Here is a 19980-nt window from a genome sequence, read left to right as displayed (position 1 = left end):
TGCCCATGATTAGGTAATCGCCTCCTTTACACACCATTAGCGTGCATTCCTGCAGGAAAAAAACACGGTCTGTAAGCGCACTTGTACGCACTTTTTTCCCCACACACAAAGCCCTTATTACATCCCCGAACAGGGCATTGTGCGGGAAAACCTGCGTACAAATGCAAGTACATGCGCGTACAAACCCGCAGCGGCTTCAGCGCACCTTATTATATCGGCCCCTTGAAGCACAGCCATTCGGCTACTCTGCTCGTTTCAACTGTGGGAAGTGAAGACATTTGGCCAGAGACTACTGATACCAGAGAACTGAGGCCATGGATGTCACCTAGTTACTCAGCCAACACCAGAGGCTAATGCACACATTGACAAGCGAGTATCTTCCAAGCAGGGGCAACAGAAGGGTCGGAGGAGGAAAGGAATCTTGGAGGTACTCACCCTCCTGCCTAGCAAGGATCCAGACACTTTTTCTCTTGCTCACTTTGTGCCGGGATTGGACACGAGGAGCGCCTATGGCTGGAGAACACAGAATGGGAGTGCAAGTTGGCAGAGATGCACAAGACAGAACGCAGCCACCCAAAGGAAGGGAATGCCAAAATGTTTGTAGGCACTGTCAAATAGGGATGTGAATCGTTTTTGAACGATTAAAATTATCATCAGATAATTTTAAAATCGTCCAAAATCGTTAGAGTGCACGATACAATACAAATGCCCCCGATTTATCGTCAGGGGCATTTGTATTGTATCATTAAATAGGGCACGGGAAAACCGGCACACCAAAACAACCCTAAAACCCACCCCAAACCTTTAAAACAAATCCCCCACCCTCCCGAACCCCCCAAAATGTTTGAAATTACCTGGGGTCCAGTGGGGGGGTCCCGGCGCGATCTCCCGCTCTCTGGCCACGGCTGCGTTAAGAGAAATGGCGCCGGTGGCCCTTTGCCCTTATCATGTGACAGGGCAAAGGTAGCGCCAGCGCCATTTTGGTTCCTGGCTTCCGACGTCACAAGACTTGCCAAACGTCCAGCGGGGGTCTGGGAACGACCTCCTGCATGCGGGCCGTATTGCCAATATTCAAAATGGCGCCGGCGCTACCTTTGCCCTGTCACAATATAAGGGCAAAGGGCCACCGGCGCCATTTCTCTTAACGCAGCCATGGCCAGAGAGCGGGAGATCGTACCGGGACCCCCCCACTGGACCCCAGGTAATTTAAAACATTTTGGGGGGGTTCGGGGAGGGTGGGGGATTGTTTTAAAGAGTCGGGGTGGGTTTTAGGGTTGTTTTGGTGTGCCGGTTTTCCCGCCCTCCCCCGATTTACGATTTTTAACGATTTTTTAAAAAATCAAAACACGACGATCAGATTTCCCTCCCCCCCCCCCCCCCCCCAGCCAAAATCGATCGTTAAGACGATCGATCACACGATTCACACCCCTACTGTCAAAGCCCACGGGCATGCTTCCATTGTGGAGCGAAAGAGCACATTAGGAAGAACTGTCCTCAACAGGAGAATAAAGAGTGGGAGTAGGAGGGGGCAAATACTTTTGCAAAAAAATGCAAAGCTGTAACTTGGTTGATGGGCCACATGGGGATCTTTCAGACTTTGTAATGTCGGTGGATCTGAATGAGGTGCCCGCCCAGGCCTCGGTGGATGCCTGATGCAGAAACCTAGCCCAGAGAGGATGGATTCATTACAAGAGGAAGGCAACACAAGCCTGTATACATGGTGATGACCAGCAGCAGTACCCAACAAGTCAGGTTCTGCTGATGACTCCGGCGGCATAAACCATTATGGATGTGGGAATACTTCCCAAGCTCCTAGATCTGGTGGTTTTAGGGTACAGTTTCCCCAGTTTAAAAACATGTGGGGTCATCTTAGGGACAATTGTGCCAGGCCAGATGACTCGTCACCAAAAACCTGATGGCACTGTTGCCGAAGAGAACTGGAGCATTCCAGATATTCTGCAAATAAAGTAAAGGCATTAACTGTGACAAATGAGGAACAGGGGGTAATCCAGGAATCCTGGAGCAGTTTACCAAATGGGATGGAGAAGGGAAACCTTAGACGGGTTAAACAGCCCCAGCGTAGGGCTGGAAAGGAAGAGAGGAATGGGGGTTTTCTTAGGAGTATGCCCCTAATAAGGGCAAGTGCTCACCCTAAGACGTTTGAGCTAAGGGGGAGGGTTATGTGAAGGAGCATAAAGAAGAAACCCCCCCAAAAAGTGTCAGATCCAGAGATTGGCCCAGTCCACGTTAAGTCTAAAATTGCAGGGAATCCTGCTCCAGGTGGAGGTCCCTGGGAAGATGTATAACTAGCCAGGTCCAGGAGAGAACTGGAGTCCCAAGGGAAAGAAGGAAGCTCAGAGAAAGACCTGTAGTTTGTAATCTAAGACCCCTTCAAATCCAAAATGCGTGTATCAACTTTTATTACTTTTATAAAGATTTTTAATTGCAACTAAGCTGTACAAAAGTGAAAAATATTCTAAAATAAATAAATAAATATATGAATGGACGAGGTGGCAGGTTTCATATATCCAATATTACCACCCGGTAAAGATTTTAACTTGTTCTAATCATTTGCCGCCAACCTCCATCCAACTGGACTAACGTGATTAGTGTGCGAAACCTAAACAGCTTTCAATATTTTTTTTACATTTTTTACAGCACTTAAAACATGTGCACATGACTTAAAACTATGAATTTTGTTTATATGGAGTTATGTAGGTTTACACTATCTGTAAATAGTTTCTTAAAATATTAAACAACAATGAGTATTACTATAGGTTGTGCACGGACTGAAAAAGCTTTACTGCCCTCCCGACGAGGCCGCGTTTCAGACAAAGATCTTTCTTCAGGGGATGTCCCTCCTCACTAAGCCGACACACGTGGAATGTCACAAATAAGCCATATCCATGCTTCAAAAAATGCACTTCTCTCTTCCACCAACTGTGGTTTGTAACGCTATGTTTGTTTTGTTGAGCTGTGAAGCAATAGCACAACTGCTTTTGTTTCTTTCTTGTCACTAATAAGGAGGCTGATGAAAAATTTTTGCCAGAGTCCATCCTCTGGCTACCCTAAGCCCACTCTCGGTGCCGCATCCCTCCAGCCCTCCCTATTCTTCTCTCCTTTTCCCTCTCCCCAGGTGATCCAGTTTTGGCAGATTGTGTCTAGAGATCTAGTGTGTGTCACACACTCCTTGACAACCCTGTCTATGTCTGCATTTATCCCAGGCTACCGGACATAGCTCCTGCCAGCGCCTTTATATCTACAACTCCAGGCTGTAATATGGTTAAAACAACCTCATGACCTTTCCTCGGAGGAACACCACATTTTCCTCAAAGGAGATCTTCCTTATGGGCTGATAGTTCAGGCTGCCTGCTTGACAAATGGTCTGAATGCCTCAGGCCACTGACCATCCTCTCCATAGCTAGTTTGGGGCACAGGCATGGACAGGGCCTTATGAAGTCAGCCCAGCTAACGGGGTAGCCTGGAATGGGATATCAGGAAGAGTTTCTAGCATCAAAACTTCAGCCAGATGTGGAACAATAACATCTGCTACTCATAATCGGCAGCTCAGGGCATCAGCAGGGGCAATCGCTTTGCCAGGCTTGAGCACCAGTTTATTATCATAGGCACTCAGCATGACAGTCCAATGCTGCATCTGTGGTGACAAGGCTTGTCTTTGGAGAGCATACTCAATAGAGGTGGTTGGTGGTCAGTACAGATTTCAAAAGCTCTGCCATGCACATAGTTGTGGATCTTTTTAACCCCAGTTCCCAAAGTGAGCACTTCTCTGTCAATCTGAGCATAATTCTGTTCAGATGACAATAAGGCTCAATAAAAAAAAATATAGATGCCTAATGTTGAAAATTAGTATTAAGCACCTATCTTCCCTTGTAGCAACTCACTTTTTAAGTTCTTAAGTTTAGTAAAACTAGAAGCCTAATTTTAGGCCATCCGATCTAAAAAATCTTCAGAAGGACCAGTTTAAGAGCCTAACTCCCAAAGATAGACACCTAAACCTTTTAAGGTAATCCTCATCAAGCTCCCCTATCACCACTCTGAGGGGGTCATCCAGGACTCTCTGCATATGTAACCCAATTTCGCATGTGCATTTATATGAAGTGAGCAGTGGTGTTCTGGGGGTGGAATTTCGGAGAAGGCAGCACTCACATACATACTTTTAGATGCAAAAAATGGGGTGAATTTTCAAAACTTGGCACGTGGAAAAATTAGCATGTATGCACGTATGTAGTCTCTACTCACGTATTCTGTATCTTATATTTTCATTGTCATGCATACATATATGTGTCTAAAAATGGAGTGGCCTAGAGCATTCCAGGAAGGGAACATAATTTGCTATTTTAAAATATATGCGGATGTATTTGCCAACTTAGTCACTGTGGCACAGAAATGAGCGGTCAAGGCTTTTCCATGGGCTTTATTTACAGTGCAGCAAAATAAAATCCATATTCCACCGTCACAACTTCAGGTTACATTTAAAATCTTCTCACTAGAAGCAGGCCAGCTATATTAAAGGGGCTGCCTTTCCCTTCTTACTCATGGTTAGGACAGAAAAGTTACAGGAGCTGCCTTCTCCTGGAGTCCCTGGGGCCTGTCTGTTCCCACTTGGGCTCAAACTCTTATTGTGATGGAGTGACCCTGTTTGCCCCCTTTCAGGCTACATGCCTGATCCACCTTATATCCCACAAGGGAGAGTGCTCTGTGGACAGGACCCTGGGGACCCTGAGGGGCAGGGGAGAGTCCAGAAGGTGGGACCAGCTGGGACAGAATAAGAGTGGAAGTCCAGCTGGGTTCACGAAGCCCCTGCATTCTCCAGGTGTGGCAGCTCCTGTAAATCTATTCTGACCCAAACCAGAAGGACTGGGAAGTGTACTGCAAAGATAGGCAGTCCACTAATGTGTTATGTACATTGTCCAGAGTTAAGGAAGTCTACTGTGGTGTTAAAGTGCTGGGAATGCTAATAAAGCTGAAATTAAATTAGAGAAAGGCTGACTTTCTGCTCCAGCTGAGGTGGTTTGCTCGGGTATTCTCACACTTATACTAGCTCTTAGGGCATTTCCCATGAGAGCTAACTTCCTTTCTGAACTCTCTTAAGGTGGACCAGGCAGAATGTGTTAACTTTTTTGTCCATGAGGGCAATTAAAAAATGACCCCCTGAAAGCACTGAAGAAACTGGTCACAGTGGTGCCCTGCTGGTGTTGTGAGCGAGCTCCTCTGGAGGGAGGAGTTGGCAAGTTGGTTATGAATGACACCTCAAGAGGGAGGAGTTATCAATCTGTTATGGATCTGATGCCGGATGGGCGGAGACATCAGATAGAAGTTCGCAATCTGTAAAGGATCTGCTAGGAGTTAGCAATCTGTTGTGTACTAGCTCCAGAAGGAAGTGGAGTTAGTAAGTTGTTATGAATTTGTTGCTGATGGCCCCTGGTAAGAAAGGAGTAGCCATCTGTTACCAGCGGAGTGGTTGGAGAAGGCACTCAGCTGTAGAGGAATGTAAATAGGTGAATCCTTGGGCCGATGGCAGATGACTGCGCCCCCAGGAGGATATCCTGAGAGGGACCACCGGCTAGGCTTGAGTACGGAGACAGACACAGATAGTTCTTTTATTAGACAGGTTAGTAGAACCACCAGAGGTGGCAGTAGTGAGCTGATATGCCCGGCAGGGCTGAAGTCCCTCAGGTACTGGAACAGCGATTCCAGGGTTGCTGAGCTGTAGAGAAACTATAGATAGTGAGTAGACAGGGTATGCTGTGTTCATAGCCAGAACTGGATGACAATCTCACATAAGGTCTTTAGGAAGCTCAGTAGCTGGAAAGGGTTAGGCCCTCGAGGAGCGAGTACCTGGTTCCAGGGAAAGCTTTGAGAGAGCGATGGTAACTCACGAATGCCTGTATCTGCGATAGCTTCCAGGCAGTAGGGAATCTTCAGAGTGTTCAGGAACATGGGCCCTCGAGGAGCGAGTACCGGTTCCTATCTGCAATCTGAAATAAAGAAAAGAGAGCGAGGCCCCCGAGGAGCGGGTACCCCTGGTAAGTCCGAGGAGGCAGAGTAGCTTAGATAGCGAAACCCTGAGCGTAACCTTGCTAACTCAATTCGTTAGCAATTTCTGAGACCTTTTATATTCCACACTGCAAGGTCTGCACGCTGCTACTATAAAACCCCTCCAATTGCTTCAAAATGCGGCAGCAAGAATCCTAACTAACACCAACCAGAGAGAGCACATCACACCTATATTAAAAGATCTACACTGGCTCCCAGTTAACTTTAGAATACTCCACAAATCACAATTATTCACAAATGCATATACCATCAGACCCCTCTTTGACCTGCTACATCCGCTCAAACTACACACTACGGCCAGACCGATAAGGGACGCTTATAAGGGATCACTTCACGTCCCCCCGAATAAAGTGATACACAGATTAAACTTCAGAGATCGGGCATTTTCAACAGCAGGTCCCTCCATCTGTAATGCCTTGCACTCGGACCTCCGACAGGAAACCTGCCTTCTGACCTTTAAAAAGAAACTCAAGACATGGTTGTTCGGTCGAGCCTTTCCGTGCGCCTAGACCGAATTTACATCACTGAACTTTAATGAATTGTTTCGTTACGCTTCACTTAATCAACCATCAAGTCACATAGATGTCATAATTTTCAGAAGTAACCTTAGAGATAAGCTACACTAGCCACCGTCACTCTCTGTATATAGTATCCTATTGTTTGTATAATATTGTTTCTCCCCTCTTCTTTTCCAATCCCCAGTTGCTTGCCCTTGTTTCAATGTAACTTTTGACTCTGCCAATATCTGTCTCATATTAATATGTTTATTGGCTATGTTATTGTTAAAACTTTGTTCGATGTAAACCGAGTTGATTTGATCTGTATCAAGAAATTTGGTATAGAAAAGCCATAAATAAATAAATAAATAAATAAATAAATAAATAAATAAATAACTATTGGAAGCAGATGACGTCAGTTCAGGGGGACGCCACTGAGGTTCGCGCCCTTGCTGGTACATCATTCGGAGCGCGCGCGCACGCGCACCCTACGTCATCAAGAACATGGCGGATCCACAGCGTTGTGCCGCTACGGGGACGCCGGAGGAAGATGGCAAGAAGACGCTGCGGCAACTAACCGTCCATCAGGCCCGGAGGGAGTCGCCACAGTGGTCAGGAGGGCGGAGTGAGGGCGAAGTGAGGGCGTCGAGCAGCGACGGACGCAACAACTGGCTCCAGTGACAGAGTTTAAAGCAGCGTCATTTAATCAGCATGAAACAAGGACATTAAAAGTAAGGAAAGTTGAAGATATTGTACCGGGAATTACTTTATGTGCCTGATTTTCAAGGTGGCATACGCACATAAGGCCCTCTTTTGTGCACCGAAGTGGTGCTTTGAAAATGAAGCAGGGACCAGTGTGCATAAAAGTGTGCAGGTAACTCAGTGTCACGCGCCCTTCTATGCACACTGGCAGTAGGCGTTCCGGAGGACGGAGGCATGGCAGGGAGGCCACCTCCGCACACCACCCCATGAATACCAGTTACCATGCACAAGTGAAGTCCTGCTTGCAGCAGCTGTAACTTTGTGCGGGGACAATTCCACGCCTTCCTCACCAGCCAAGGAAGAATTTTCAAACTGAACTTATTTGCATAAGTTTCCTTTGAAGTTCCTCGGGAAAGTATGTCTGTACATTGCAAACCCTCAGACTTTACCGCTATGCAAGGAGTTAGGAAATTACCCTATCTTTATTTGGATGTATATACACTGCAATATTTGTAATGGAATGATTCTCTCATGCATTAGGAAGATATATTCTTTTTATTATTTATTTAACTGATTTGTCATTGCTTCAAATTCATCCTCTTTGTCTATTTATTAAATCATTTTCTACAAAGAGTTCCTTTAAACTTTGCGATCCTTCCCAGAATTGATTGCATATTATAAAGACAGTCATAGGCACGGTTCTGTTCTAGGGAACTATTCTCAGCTGCCTTCCTGCCCTCAGAAGATCATCAGCTCATTTCTTTCACCACATTAATGCAGAATAGGTGGATTAAGGGACCAATGAGTCTTGAGTCTCCTTTGGGAATCCTCTGGATATCTTATAAATAATCCCTCTGCAATAAATCTAACCAGTGCAAACTGTGTGAGTGAAAGGTTACACTGCTAGGAATCCCTTCCACTGCCAGATATTTCTCGCTACTGCTGGATGAGATACAGGTGAGTTTATCTGCTGGATAGGATAGGGGTGAGTTTATCTACTCGATGGGATACGAGTGAGTTTATCTGCCCAATGGGATATGGGTGAGTTTATCTTCTCAATGGGATATGAGTGAGTTTATCTGCTCAATGGGACAGGAATGAGATTATTTGCTGGATGGGATATATGTGAGTTTAACTACTCAATGGGATATGAGAGAGTTTATCTGCTCAATAAGATATGGGTGAGATTATCTGCTAAATGGGATAGGAGTGAGATTATCTGCTCAATGAGATACGGGGGGGGGTGAGTTTATCTGCTAAATAAGATATGAGTGAGTTTATCTGCTCAATGGGATAGGAGTGAGATTATCTGCTCAATGAGATACGGGTGAATTTATCTGCTCAATGGGATAGGAGAGAGATTATCTGCTCAATGGGATAGGAGTGAGTTTATCTGCTCAATGAGATACGGGTGAATTTATCTGCTCAATGGGATAGGAGTGAGTTTATCTGCTCAATGAGATACGGGTGAATTTATCTGCTCAATGGGATAGGAGTGAGATTATCTGCTCAATGAGATACGGGTGAATTTACCTGCTCAATGGTATAGGAGTGAGATTTTTTGCTGGGTGGGATATGGGTGATTTTGCACACTGATGTCTGGATAATTAACTTGTTGCCAATGCTATAGTCAGTGGGAAGCAGGGCTACTTCCAGAAATTAAGAGGAATTGCAGAGAGTGACTGTAACAGTTTCAAAAATAATTTTAAAACATTTTATTTGATACTAGGGAGACTGGAACTTCGGACTGTTTAGAGTCCAATACAGATATTTTTGGCAATAAATTATACCAAAGTTTTAAAAAAAAAACCTTCTCCTTCAGAACATTATTTCTGAAAAAGAGAGAGAGAGAGCGGAATCTTAGCTCATGAACGAGCAGTTGAGTTAAAGGGAAATGGATGATATTGTCAGCAGGCCTCAGGACTTATGCTGAGCGGGTTAGCAGTGAATATCGCGAGCCAGGGCAGCCTGGTGCCCCTCCCCCCACAACCAGCAATCCCAAGTGAAAGAGTGGCCCCGGGGCCCCCCTTACCCCTGCACCCCAGTTTCCTGCTGCACTGACACCCTCAGTCCCGCCTTCCCAGCACCCCCAAACCTCTGAGACCCCTCCGGCAGTCAGCAGCATCTTCCCTTGCTCTAACAGCGACGCTAGTGGAGTGCGCTACTAACCTACCAGAAGGGGGAGGGGGGACGACCCAACATGTTTTAAGCTTTGTTAGCCGGATAAGTTTCTCTCACTCACTCTGCAAGCCGCCCAGCGGATGAAGACAGAGCCCTTAGAATCCGATGGCAGAGAAGGACCCTAAGGCCTACCCAGACTGCCCAGTTTCATTCCTGCCTTAGACCCTCGTAGATCTCTGTCTTCCCTCTTCCTCCTTCACAAGCAAGGAGCCTTACAAATAGTAAGTGGAAGGAAGTAGCCGTCCATTGCAAAACTGCCCGCTCCTCGCCAGGTAAGAGTATGAGCATGGATCAGCCATGCACACGGATCAGCCATGCACACGTCATCGATGGATGTTATAACATGCATCGATGACGTTTTCAAATCTACGCATTATTTTCAAGGGAAACATGTGACTGCAGGGAAAAGAAAAACAAAACAGTTGCAAACTTCTGCTGACATGCTTTCTCCGAGGCAGCATTCAGAAGGAAAATATTAATATACTCACTCTTTCCCCTTGAAAGTTTGAGCCGGGTCCATGGGTAGAAAGTTCCTGAAGACTGCATCTACGAGGGTAATTTTCAAAAATAGAATAGCATGCAAGGAGGAGAGGCAAATTTACTAGAGGAAAAAAAAGCAAGACCAGTTAGAATGGCAAAGGCTCACATGAAGGAGCTTACTGCCCAGGCAGTAAAGACAGGAGATGTAATTTTCTTCAGACTCAAAAGGGAATAGCACAAATTAAGGGTGTGGAAGGGTTGGGTGAAGAGGATGATCGGAGGAAAGCAGACAGGGTGAACAGATGCTTTCACTGGGTATTCAGATGTAAAGGAGAGGTCAACTTGATAGACCAAAGGCTAAAAGCAAGGGCAAAAGGGAGTAAGGAAGTAAGGGACTGTGGATTAAACGCATTACCATTTGCTGAGGATGTAATGTTCACGATACTGGCGCAACTGAATGTAGACGAGGCTACGGAACAATAACATGATGAGGCACTAAAGGGGCTGCTGGCCGTATCCCTCACAACTCTCTTCAACTTAGCACTTGAAGCAAGAGAGATTCCGAGAGACTGGAGAAGAGCAGATGTGGTGCCGCTCCTCGAGGGCCTGATCATTTGACATCAGTGGTGGGCCTAGTAACAAGAGACATTACTCAAAGATAACATGGTGCAAATACTTTCAAGCCTGCGGGATACAGGATCTTGGGCAGCAGGGTCGCACAAGAAGGGAATCTGACTGATTTCTTTGCTACAGTGTCCGGAGTAGAAGGTCGGGGGGGGGGGGGGGGGGTGCTGCAGTAAATGTGGTTTATCTGGATTTCAGTAAAGACATCGACACTGTTCCACACAGGGCTAGCAAGTTCCAACAGGTGAACTAGGCCATTAGGGGTCAGCAAAGAGCAACCATGTGGGGCCACAATGTTGTATGTATGCCATATTTATATACCTGATGATAATTTCTGCTACCCTGTTACTCTAATGCTAATTACCACTACTATACCACCAGTTATACCATCCATTCCCTTGTATTACACTACTATTATTTATGCTGTCTACGTTAGCACTGCTTTTACCCACAATGCTACGATATTATTATGACATTTCTCTAATCATTCCCTGCACCTTTCTAAAGGAAGGGACTCCCTTCCCGCGCCTCTCAAATTGCTTGTAACCCGATGTGATATGTAAATCGGACACCGGTATATAAGAACAAATAAATACATAGATAAATAAATTATATTGTGAGCCCTCTGGGGATAGGGAAATGCCTACAGTACCTGAGTGTGATCCGCTTTGAAGCGCTGGAAAAAAAGGGCAGAATGTAAATAAATAAATAAAAAATATAAGCTGGATGAGAAGCTATTTAAGCAGCAAGACTTAGAGTGGTCCACTCTGGTGAAGAGAAAGTGACCAGCAGGATCAGCGTTAGACCCGGTCCTCCTCAATATCTTTACAAGTGGCATTGGGGAAGGGATGGGAGAAAGGAAAGTGTGCCCATTGGTGAATGACATGGAAATCATCAACAGAGTAGATATGTCAAAGAGAATAGAAAAGAACTAGAAGAATTATCAAGCATTTTGAAAAAAGATTGCAAAACCATGCATTTAGTGATAGAAGGGGTAATGGACTTGCAGGTCCATGGGCACATTTACATCGTATCTCCGGGCCAGGGCTGCTGTTTGTGGATGCCCCACGTCCACCATAATATTTCTGTGCACACAGATGATTCGCTGCTATCAACAACTGACAACGAAAGCCTTGATGTCAAGTCCACCTTCCCCGGATTTGACCATTCGAACATGTCCATGGTTGATGGAGCTTGACACTCACAGCTGTCTCTTTTTAGATATTGCATTAAGGGCCTTGTGTTATGGGCCCTGTTATGCAGGGGGCCTGGAGCAGTCGCTCCTTTTACCCATAGGAAAAAGCGGCCATGCTCCAGGCCTGCAAGCTTATTTGCAAAGGGAAACTCCACAGGGATTTTCCCTGTTTTAAAATGTGGGGCAACAAGTGCAAAGTGCCCCCAGGACTTAACCCAGTTCCTTTTCTCATGCATGGATGTGTTCTGTGATAAGGCCCTTTGCAGACTGTGCTCTTAATAATATAATAGATGCTTGCATATAAAGATCAATAATTGGACTACAGGGATGTGCACACCTAATACCTTTATTTTGTTTTATTCAAATCATATTCAGGCAGTTTTTTTAATCCAAATTTTGTTTTGGGAGCATGGGGGGGGCTTTGGTTTTTGTGTTTCAATACATTTTGGAAAATAATGCACACAATTTTCAAACAGTATATACTATTTTCCGACATGAACAAACTTAGAGGCATAATGCATTTGTTTTAGGTAAAACAAACAAAAACCAATTCAGATTGCCCAGTTATTCCAGTCCACACTGCTAAAGATATCTCCTAGTTGCCAGCTGCTCCTTATCCAAACCAGGCTCTGCTATTGTCTTTATTAGTTGACTACAATCCTGGGTTGATGAACATACAAATGTCCATACTTAATTCAATGCCCAGGCTCCCCCTCCGTTGTCTTACCACCAAACTCTGTAAGAATCTAAACAGCTACCAAAACTAGTGAAGCTATTGACCAAAATCTAGGGAAGAACCTATATCCCTTAACCTTACTAGACGATACCTGGCCAGCAGCAACCTATCGGCATCAGTTTGATAGATTCCAATGAGTTGTAGCTTGATCGTTACAACCCGGCTAACCATGGCATGTGGCCTGGCTAAGTCATACTTCTTTATCTGCTCCTTGTTTTCTTATCACCCTGCTCGATACTGTTTGTGCCGACCTAGCAGCATCAACCTAGTTGGTTTCTGAAGAGTTGGAGTCTACTGGTTCCAACCCGACACCCGGCTATTTCATGATCCGTGGGGTTATTAGGTCATGCTTCTTTTATCCTCTGCTTCGTCTGACTACACTTCTGATTGATACCTGGCTTGAACCTCGCTTTGTCTGACTATGCTACTGATTGATTCTTGGTTTTGACCTTTACCTCGGCTGACCATCCTCTGCCTGACTCCTGGTTTGATCTGTGTCTGTATTGCCACTTCTCCTTGCCTGCCACCTGTCCTGACCACAGCCTGTTCTTCCATACCTCTGCTGAATCTACTCTGGACTTGGCCTCTTAGGCTTCGACCTGTTCTTACTCAGGCGCCCTCTATCTTGTTCCTGTTTACCTTGACGCCTGAGTCTCTGGGACTCTGCCTCGTCTGGACCTGTCCTTTTATTTCAACCACCACTGCTGGCTCTTGGCTGACACTCTTACCATCTCTTGGAAGACCACCAACGGAGGCCCATCTAAGACCACCGGCCCCGGTACCCAAGGGCTCAAACAGCGGGGAACTAGTGCTGGTATTGGCGAAGCTCCAGCCAGCCTCCGTCAATCAGCCAGCTCCGCCTGCTGACAGTGGGGACCCATAGGGCTTGCCCTGTGGGTAGCATCAACCCCACCTCAGCCCAAAGGTCCACATCCTGCACAACATCAGAAAAGAGATTTTTTTTCCTTCTGTTTCCTCTGAATCCTCCTCTTTCCAGCTTCATATCATTCATTACCCCTCGCACCTTGTGCGTACCTTGTGCTTGCCGAGCCCTAGGGGAGCCCCGATGGCTTTCCTTGGAGGGAACTTTCCTTCTCCCCCCCCCCCCCCACCTTCCCCTAGCTTCCCCTATCTAACCCGCCCCCCAGCCCTACCTAAATCCCCCCCTACTTTTATTTTGTAAGTTACGCCAACCTCATAGAATGCTTTCCAATTTTTTAAGGTATGAAACATAGTTTAATTTTTTGTTTATAATTTTTATTAATGTACACACAAAGATGTTAGTGACACAATAGATTAACAGTTCCATAGGCTTTCCTGATTTGGCAAGCAATTTTTTTCTGTTTTCTGTTTGTCAGAATTCTCTACTTGTGATTTTGATTGTTTTATTTTTATATTATGTATTAATCTTTATTTGTTAATTATTATGTATGTTATTGTGTAAATCGCTTAGAACCTGTGCATAAAGCGATCAAGATATTTTAATAAACAAACACTAAAGGTAAGCATGCATAGGTTAAAGTTCTGTACAGTGAGACATTTTCAGGTGAGTTTACAATAAATGAGTACTTATTAAGCACACAAATGGCACTGACAGGCTAATAGGAGTGTGTAGGGGTAAATTTGGTTTCTTTTTTTGGTTTATTTCGGGAGGTTTTCCCCCACAAAGTTTGATTCATTTAAATGTTTGATTTGTTTAAAAAATGAATCAAACATAAAAAAAGGAACAAAAAAAAGGAAAAAGAGACTCCCAAAGCCTCCCAAACCTACCATCTGTCCCTGCCATCCAGAAAAATGCCAGGGCCAGGATTCCCCTGGTATCCACTTACCCAGGCCAGTGGGGAATCCTCTGGAAAGGCTGAGCCTAGGCTCTACACAACAGCAAGGCTTGGAGGCCTGGGCATGATGCCCCAGCTTGAGCCCAATACCAGGGTGTAGGCTGGAGAGTGGGGCCAGGCTGTACATCAAAATGGCGCTGTCCGCTGGGGAGGATGCGCCAGAGTTAATTATTTATTTATTATTTTATTTATTTAAATACTTTTGATATACCAATACTCAAGGCTGGTGTCTTATCGTACCGGTTTACATTGAAACAAGGGGTAACCAATTAACTATGAAAATAAAGTTACAATGAACAGGGGGTTTACAGAGTGGGAGAGTAGAGAGCAAAAGCATACGATTAACATAATAAGTTATAAATAACGAAGTTTAACATAGGAACGAATGTAGCAAGCTTAGACAATAGATTAGTCTTTTTAGGTCTATAAATTAGCACCAACGGAACCCCAGCGGATGGTCAAGAACAAAGCAGAAGAAAGAAGACGCATCGAGAGGAGCTCTCAGCCCTAGGCCTGGGCCTGACCCTGGGCTGAGGCCCTGATGTTGGTACCTAGCCTCCAGGCTGGGCCACAGTGTCAAGCCTGGGTCTGGGCCCTGGCATAGGCCGAGGCCAAGACATCAGGATTCTGCCTCTGAGCCAGGCCACAGCATTGGACCCGGGCCTGGGCACTGGCCTAGGCTGTGGCCCAGGTCTCGAGACCTGGCCTCCAGGCTGGGCCCCGGCATCAGGCCTGGATCTGAATGGAGGTCTCGGCTTCAGGACCCAGCCAGGCCATGGCTTCGGATTCTGAAGGATCAGGTAAGTGGGGATTGGGAAATTTTATGAGGGTCCTGATCCTTTTCTCGGATTTCTTTCAAGGTAAACACAGTGCTTTCCATAGCATAAGAACATTATTCAGATGCATTGCCCTTCAGTATTCCCCAAGTCAAGAAGGCTTAGGCCTCCCTTTTCTTGGGGCTTCTTCATGGCTTTACTTGCTTTTCTTGCCCTTTTTTTCTTTCAGACAAAAGCAATTATGTGTTAGTTAAGATTAGACAAATAAGAGGGGGATAACTTAATAAATAAGTCTGAAATAAGAAAAGGACCTGGGGTAAAATGTTTATCTCTATCTTCGAAATTCTACCAAAGCAATTTAAAGAGAAAGGCAGCCATCTCATTAAGTCCTATTTAATGTTATTCAACAAAGATAAGTATTTCAGTGAAAACAATTGGTCCAAATTAGTGGATAACTGCACACCTAAGTACCTAAGTACTTCAATGAGGTAGGAAAGCCCTGGAAGGGAAAAATGTCAGAGACCTGAGAACGGTGCATCCAAGATAAACCCAAGTCCAATATTAATTTTTATTCATATGAATTTTTTTAGCCAGATGCCTGGCTGGTCGGCAATCAAATCAGAAAGAGTCTTTAGCGACAGAAGAGATTCTCTAATGAAAAGAAGATCATCATCGGTGAAAAGCTCTATCTTAAGTACTTCCCCTTCTGCCCCTACCATTCCATGAGATCCAATCGCACAAGCTAAAGGGTCTAAAAAAGAGAGTGAAAAGCAAAGGAGACAGATGGCAACCCTTTCAAGGGAGAATGGAGAAAAGGAGATTTATGTATTTATTTATTTATTTGCAGTTATTTGTATCCCGTGACCTCCAGAATGTTCAGGGCAGGTTGCAAAGCCACATACACAATCATAAAATAAAACAATAAAAATAGCAAAAAAAAAAAAAAAAGAACAAAGACTAACAATAACTGATATCTAGATTGATGTAATTGGTCCTTACTTGGGCCTTGGGAAACAAATATAAACTAGTGATCCATTGTAAGATAATAGGCCCAAAATTCATCCTTGTGAGGGTCGTAAACAGCAAGGACCACCCTATCTGATCAAATGCTTTCTCTGCATCAAATGAAAGCAGATCAGAGTTTGGATTATGGATGTAGATCAAGTTAGCAGCACATTGAATGTTATCAGCTCCCTGTCAGCCAAGCACAAAACCCATTTGGTCCCCGTGAATCATCAAGAGAAGCAGCCCCCAATGCATCCAGCAAGTACCTCAGCAAAAATCTTCACATCTTAGTTAAGAAGTGAGATTGGGCAATATGAGTTGCAGTTCTGTCTGTCTTTCCCTTCCTTAGGAATCACAGATATAGAAACTAATAACATGAAGGTAGGAAGTGGTTCTCCCTTTAGAACATTATTAAAGAGTTCAATAAGTCAAGGAATAAGAATCGGGGCAAAAGTCCTATAATAATTTAAGGTAAAGCTTTCCTTGTCTGGAGATTTCCCACTGTGAAGGGACTTGATAGTGTATTCCACCACAACTTGTGAGATAGCCTTCTCTAAATCATCTGCCCACTGCACAGTCAAAGAGAGCAAGGTCGATCCATCCAAAAAGTCTCTAATTTTAGTTTCCAACCCAAGGCCACTTGAGTAGTAGGTGGCAAAAAGTCCATTAACCTCACCAGGAGTACTGACTATATGGCCATCCACATCCGCAATGAATGTGATTTACCTATTTACCCAAATCACATTTAAATAGTGAGCCAAGAATCTGCCCGCCTTGTTCTTTGTTCATAGAATTTAGGCTGACTTTTTCTAAGGGCATTAGCAGCCTTACATCCAGGGAGATTATTAAGAAGGCCATGTTTGTGAACCAGTGGGCTCTAATCATTCTTGTTGTGTTTGGGACATGGTTATGGACCCTTGGTCATTGTGACAATGACTCCTCCCATGGAGAGGGGCCCTGTGGGGAACCACAGCAATAGTCTGAACTCTTGAATAAGCAGACACAGAAGAAAGAAGCTTTATTGTACAGCAAATGGTACTGTCCAAGGAGTAGACAGTACTCGTTGACTCTGGGTACCTCTGGGAATGAATCCAGACCTGACACAGGATATTCAAGTGTTGAGTAGCTCTCACCCAGGCTGGGAAACATAGGTCTGGTAGTTGTCTGCGGAGCGGGGTAACCCGAGAACCCCGTCCCAATAGTATAGCTGGTGGAGACAGATCCGGTAGTGGTCCGTAAACGGAGTACGCCGAGAATCTGTTGAGGTGAAGCAGATAGAGAGAGCTGAGGTGCTCACTGGGTTGGTAGCTGTAGTCTAGGCTGTAACTTCCTCTGTAGTAGTTGAGCAAGGTGTAGGACTCAGATCCGAGGTGCAGGATACCCAAGGAGATAGGAGCAAGTAGGCCCTCGAGGAGCGAGTACCTAGGCCTTCCACCAGCTGGGTACCTGGAGAGAAGAACAGACAAGCCCCCCGAGGAGTGGGTACCAAGAGCTTCCAGGAATCAACGAATACCCCGGAGGGTAGGAGAATGTGTTCCAAGCGGGCAGCTTAGAAGCTGTCAGAATTAACTGGACTGTAATCCTTGCTAACTTGTAGCAATGTTGGAGATCGTAGGCTAAGTACCCAGAGGTAGTGATGTCATGTGGCGGGGCTGCCCCCGAGGTTACCGCCATGATGTATTCAAAAGAGAGGGTAGCACTCGCGCGTGCACCCTAGGAGGCCTCAGGAGAAAACATGGCGAACGCAATCACCCATGCCGGTCTGGGGATGCCGGAGAGTCGGCAAACAGCAGCGGAGGCAGCCATCTTTCCCAGAGGAGAGAAGAGAGGTAAAAAAGAGGTGAGGCAGAGAGGGCGCAGCTGTCTGTGACTGACGGACACAACTCTAGATAAGCTCTGTGCATTCCATGCATCTAGAATCCGCACCTCCCTTCTTAGCTTGTACTCCTTTTTCCGCATTTTCTTGTTGAGCACGAACTCTAAGGAAATTATCACAGTCTTACCCATATCCCAGACTGTGTTTTTGTGGGTCCCATTGGTACCATTTAGTTCAAAATATTCTATAACAAGTCATCAAAAGACCACCTTCTTTGACAAGATATATTATAGTGCAAGCGAAGGGAAACAAAGATAAGGGGCATAATCCGACTAGGAGATGCTCCCAATTTTGGCACTAACAGTGCCACAAAGTAGTTCTCTACTACCCCAAACATAATTCAATCCTAGAATAGGTAGCATGGGGGATTTAGAAAAAAGTAAACTCTTTAATACAAGGGTGGGCATGCCTCCTGAGATCATATAAACCCCCGGTCTCCATCTGCTGGGAGAAACAAATCATAGAAAATTTGGACTGTAATGAGGAGCTGACTGTCTTGGCCAATTCTGGAGACACAGCCAAATTAAAGTCTTCCCCCAAAATGACCTTACCTTCTGCAAAAGTTTTAAGAAGGAAGTAACAAATATCAGCTGATGGATTTTAGGAGCCTATACAGAAGCCAACATGTATATGAAATTATTAAAGGTGCCCTTTAATAAAAGAAATATACCATTTGAATCCTTTTTGACTTTATATACCACAAAGGGAAAGCTTTTTGCCAAAAGAATACCCTCTTCCCCCTTCTTCTATTCAGACAAGGAGAAGAAGGATCCATCAACTGTTTTGAAAATAAGATGAAACTCTCTAGCTTTGCAAAAATGAGTTTCTTGTAGAAATACGATTGAGGGTTTCCAGAAAAAAAGCTCTCTGTACAGCTTCATCAGCTTAGATGGGGCATTGAGACCTTTCACATTCAAAGACAGGACCCTGAGGGTAGAGATAGGACACATATTGTTACAACAATTAAAGTGAACAATGACCTTCCTCTACATACAAAAGCCTTAATAAATATAACCCCAAAAGTGGACTCAAATTTCTGTCCCACCTAAACTCTCTTATTAGCATACCCACCAGTGAATACTCACACAAAAACCTCAAACAAAATCCCATACCCTCCAACCCCCAAATCAAAACACCCTCTCCATCCCTCTAGGCTCCTAAGGCCTTGCATTGACAAGATGCACCATCCTGCCACCTTCTCAAGGGGAGACACACACTTCCCCAAAGAAACTGAAAAATATTGCATTCCGGAGAGGCAAGTATTTATTTATTTATTTATTTATTTAACATTTTTATATACCGGGATTCATGCAGAAATTGCATATCATCTCGGTTTACATTGAACTGAAAACGACAAGCATGAAGGAATGCAAGTTACAAGAAACAGGTTAATAAAAAAAGTAGAGCAAATGTAAGCTTAAGAAATCCCCAGATGACTGAGGTACGCCCAATATCCTCCCAAAATCTGAGAAAGGGAAAAAGAGAAGGGAAAAAAAGGGAAAGAAAGGACACATGAACCCCTTATTGCCTGACCGCTCTTCTAAGAGCTGAATATTCAGTACATTATGAAGGTCTCTTCGTTGAGTCATCCTTCAGACGATTCTTTTTGTTTTTATCTTGCTGTGATGGCAACCGGGTCACTTTTCCCTGAGGCCTTTCGCCTGTGCTCACTATGAACTTCTATCCAAGGATGTGATTTAGGGGGAAACTAACAGCAAACTATTTAAAATACAAGCTAAGTACTTTATTGGATACTGGTACACTTTCATTGCCTCACTATATTTTCTTTTGGACTATGATGGCATAAGTCAAGGGGTTGAATGTTATGACCCCCGATGATCATTTTTAAATGCACTAAAAAAATTTAAAAAATCAGAAAATTGGACCAACAGTCTTCAGCCTGTGTATGGTGATGTGGTTGATAAAGTGGCAGTCCTACAAATAAACATACAAAAAAATCTTTTTGTTCCAGCCATTGACATTTATTAAGAT

The sequence above is a fragment of the Rhinatrema bivittatum genome, unplaced genomic scaffold (assembly GCF_901001135.1).
Source record: "Rhinatrema bivittatum unplaced genomic scaffold, aRhiBiv1.1, whole genome shotgun sequence".
Taxonomy (NCBI): Eukaryota; Metazoa; Chordata; class Amphibia; order Gymnophiona; family Rhinatrematidae; genus Rhinatrema; species Rhinatrema bivittatum.
Note: the sequence above shows the minus strand (reverse complement) of the source record.